At 44.8% G+C, this 4,518-nt stretch overlaps 2 pseudogenes; both read right to left on the reverse strand.

Moving 5' to 3' along the window:
- Positions 1-1,031: 1,031 nt before the first annotated feature.
- Positions 1,032-2,246, reverse strand: LOC138671680 (phosphatidylserine synthase 2 pseudogene; annotated as a pseudogene).
- Positions 2,247-2,254: 8 nt separating this feature from the next.
- LOC138671681 (WD repeat-containing protein 20 pseudogene) lies at positions 2,255-3,821 on the reverse strand (annotated as a pseudogene).
- Positions 3,822-4,518: the final 697 nt, after the last annotated feature.

Here is a 4,518-nt window from a genome sequence, read left to right on the forward strand (position 1 = left end):
TTTTTTGTCAGTTCAAATGTATCTCTAGATTTAGCATTAAAAGCACTGTCAGGGCCTTCACGAAATACTCTGTCCAATTGTACGAGCCATGATTTTTCACGTGCCCTAAAATCCATAGTTTCTGGATAACCAACTGTGAAACCACAGGAAAATACTATGAGTAAAAATACCCAGAAAAACAATAAAATACGCACTGTCACAACCAGGTGCGCGACATACTCCAACAAGAATGTAGACAAGAGAGAAACAGGAGTACCAAACCACCAAAAAATAAAATCAATTGTTTATTAATAATAAATGTAAAACATACAATACAGTATAATAAAAAATTATATACCAAAGGACAGACAAGTTAAAATATGTGAAGGACACAGACAGAAACAACCAAGTTTACATAGTGTACAAAAGGACCATGGGTGTATAGCATGATATACATATCACCATCTAACACTGGCTATACGGAGAGATCCAAGGAAAAGAAACGCATAAATCACCACAAGTGTGGCCCAAGGTTCAATATCCGCAGCCCAGTGTGATGTGAATCAAAGTAGCTAAATTTGTATCTTACCCAGCAAGGTCCGTTTACAAGGTTGAACGCAGCCCCAACGCACGTTTCGCGTGGGCTTCCTCAGGGGGCCATGCTTGCTAATGTGTGTCTCTGGATTATAAATACCCAGCCCACCTGTCCCCACTGTGGACACAATCAGCGGCGCATGTCCGCAAGGTCCGCAGGACCGGATGTGACATCACCGCAAAGCGTCCCATGCAACTCACATCGACCCCGGCCATTGTAAGCCTCAGCCCCGATATAAGTTATCTGTACACATATAACAAATTTATACAAAGAATATCGAGACCTGCCTTGATCTGCATTAACCTGACGCACCATGATCCAGCGCCCGCAGACTGCATTGGCATGGCTGTAAGGAGCATGCGGGCACCACTGTCTGCTTTTTTTTTCCCCTTTACCAGAGGCAGTGGAGGTTTACTATTAGGGCTCGCACGCACACTGTCATATAAATCAGATAGTACTACCCGGACCAATTATATTCAATGAGGCCGTGCAGATCTTCATTGTTCTCTACATAGTTTACTACTTGCATGATGCTATGGTCAGAAAGAGAAGACACTGCTGTTGAGCCATCTTGGGTGCCAGACTCATCTTCAATGACATCTTCGGATACTTCAGATACTAAAACAGTCTCAATCTCCTCAGATACAATTTCTGAGTGTGACTGCCCAATGTACAGGATGAATTTGAGGTAAAACGTGTTGAGTTCTGCAAGTAAAAATACCACTATGATGCCACACACCGCTAACTATCGGCGCAGGCTTGAGGCCGGCTTCCATTCAAACTTCACCCAGCTGTAAGGTGTGAACTGGAAGGCTATTCTCTTCATCTTACCCCTGTATGTAGGAATGTTCCACAGACCTTGCCACTTGTACGGCTTCATGGAGAGCCACTTCAAGGTCTTCATGCCACAATAAATTCCTAATCCATTACACACTAGTACATCCATAATCCAGTGATCCCACCAGCATTCACTGAAATTGGGCAGCTGATGCTCCAGGCTGTATTCCAGGAACTCGAACATAACGCTGATCATCATACACATCCACCAGTCCCTGATCACTAGTGTTTTTATATACCAGCCAAGAAAGTGTGCAGGTACAAAGCCATCCATCTTATCCCATAGGTTGTGATAAGGATCAGTCTTATTATTCGGGTCGTATATAAGGCAGTTTCCGCCATAATCTCGCTCTGGTAGAGGAACTCCCAATTTGGGGTCAATAAACTTCATGAAATGTCTCCCGTCATGTACAGTCTGAAAGAGGATGAAGATGAGGAAGAGCTCGTACACCACGCTGACACACAGCCAGAACCTCCAATAAGCTGGATGAGGTCTGGAGAATGGGCCATCTTTAGCTTGTGTCACTCCAAAACACAGGAACACCTATATGCTGGCAACAATTCCTCTTTTTGTATTAAAGGCGGTGTCTTGCGGCATCTCTTCAAGTAACGTGACATATACCAAGGAACACGTCAGAATAAATAGCACGGTTAATGTGTGCGCTCTCCAGAAGAAAGTGTTGGTGCCATCATCAAACACTTCAGACTCCGTGGTGGTCCTGGAGGTCTCCCCCCGGAGCAGGGACTTGCCGGCCGGGTATCTGCTTCTGACCTCCGTCTCGTCCTGGCCGTCCAGGGAGGACTTCCTACTAGCGGCTCCCTTCCTGCCCTCATGGCAAGAAAATTCGCTTGGTTTTGGGATGATATTAAACCCACTTTACCAGGCCTTGCCCATGTGCAAATAAATCCTTCCTGACAAGCAGTGACTATACAGTCTTCAAGAAAAATAAGCACAGTTAGTCTTTCGTGTGCTATCTTTTTACAGATAAGAGGCTCTAACAAGGGGACGTCTTCCATCCTGGGACAGAGCGCTGTCCCCAAGGTTTTAGCAGGGTCCGTTTTGTTTTTTGTAACTAGGTTCAGTTTGTCGCTACTCTTGCTAGATATATGTCCCATGCTGTGGTTCCTCTTGTGGTCTTTGTCGTGATGTCTCTCCTTGCGGTCGTGGATAGACAGGGTGGCAAACTTGCTGACGCCAGATGCGTTGGCGCTGTCCACACTGCTTTTGCTACCGGTGTTGGACACGGCCGAGTGGGGAAGGCTGTTGGACCTTGGAAGAGGGGGAGGTATGGCATTGCCTGGCGTAGTGATACTTTTGCCATTACTTCCTGGGTTGGCAGGGGCGCTTCCTGCAGGTGGGCTTGTGGCATTCATTACATTGGTATGTGTCCTCGTTCTCGACAGAGGTTGGTGAGGGAAAAGGATGTCTTCAGTAAGGTCCCATAAGCACAGTTGTGTATCTTGGCCTACCGAGCCAAATCTATAAGTCACACTAACTGGGCGACTGTCGGTAGATTTCCTTTTGGACAGTCTCGACTGCGTACTGTTTGCTTGATCTCTACCAAAGCTGATCAGTTCTTGGAAATCTTCGTCACTTCCACTGAACTCCATGGGGTCAGTCTCTTCCACACTAGTGGTATTCAGGTCGAATGCCACCACGCTGACCCAAGATTTGTGTCCCTGACCTCTGGCTATGACACGACAGTCGACGAAGGAGAGAATGTAAGTGGATAGCAACTCTAGGAAGCATGGTCCCTAACGGACTGAATGAACAACTGAGCTTTGCCCCATACCTATGATTTAGATTTAGCTTTTACCTTGTGTGTCTGTATTTTCTTCTGTATTTTAATTGAATTTTTTCTTTCTTTAGTTTTTTATGTATATTATATATGGTTCCCTGAATGAATTCACCTGATCCCCTAGAGTGGAGATACATATGAGTGTTGCCGCACTGCCCTGTTCATGGACTAGAACTTGAAAATGATAATGGAGTGAAGGACTTAAATCTACTTGACTCAAGCCGGATGTACGAAATTCCTTATATGTTGATTGGAATTTCTCTTATTATGTCACGTGTTAGTATTATTGATATATTGATTGTTGTTATTATTACTGTTTATTATTATTATTTGCCCTCAGCACTTTTCACTTGTAATCTATTATCATTCTTTTTTTGTTTTTAGCGTTGGTCTGGCCATGTCTGGCTATGCATTTCACTATTTATATGTTCATCTATATAATTATGATTATTCACTTTGCTTATGGTCACTCATCCAGCTTGTATTAATTGAAGGGATGTAACTCCATTGCGATCCCCGCTCCGTTCCTAATGGTGCGTGACGATTTATATCATCATGGTCAATGTTTACATAATACTCGTACCTGGGCGGAGCTTATTTGGATCCGTCATTTCCGGTTGTCCGGGATTCATCTATACGTCATGGGAGGCATTGAATAGGGCACTGGGACATGTGCGCATGTCCGCGATGTGTGTGGGCGGTGGCATTGCTCCGGCGTCCTGATTGCGGCGTGCACCGGCCTCGGTCACCATGGCAATGGCCGGGGTCGATGTGAGTTGCATGGGACGCTTTGCGGTGATGTCACATCCGGTCCTGCGGACCTTGCGGACATGCGCCGCTGATTGTGTCCACAGTGGGGACAGGTGGGCTGGGTATTTATAATCCAGAGACACACATTAGCAAGCATGGCCCCCTGAGGAAGCCCACGCGAAACGTGCGTTGGGGCTGCGTTCAACCTTGTAAACGGACCTTGCTGGGTAAGATACAAATTTAGCTACTTTGATTCACATCACACTGGGCTGCGGATATTGAACCTTGGGCCACACTTGTGGTGATTTATGCGTTTCTTTTCCTTGGATCTCTCCGTATAGCCAGTGTTAGATGGTGATATGTATATCATGCTATACACCCATGGCCCTTTTTTACACTATGTAAACTTGGTTGTTTCTGTCTGTGTCCTTCACATATTTTAACTTGTCTGTCCTTTGGTATATATTTTTTTATTATACTGTATTGTATGTTTTACATTTATTATTAATAAACAATTGATTTTATTTTTTGGTGGTTTGGTACTCCTGTTTCTCTCTT

Source organism: Ranitomeya imitator, chromosome 3 (genome assembly GCF_032444005.1).
Source record: "Ranitomeya imitator isolate aRanImi1 chromosome 3, aRanImi1.pri, whole genome shotgun sequence".
Taxonomy (NCBI): Eukaryota; Metazoa; Chordata; class Amphibia; order Anura; family Dendrobatidae; genus Ranitomeya; species Ranitomeya imitator.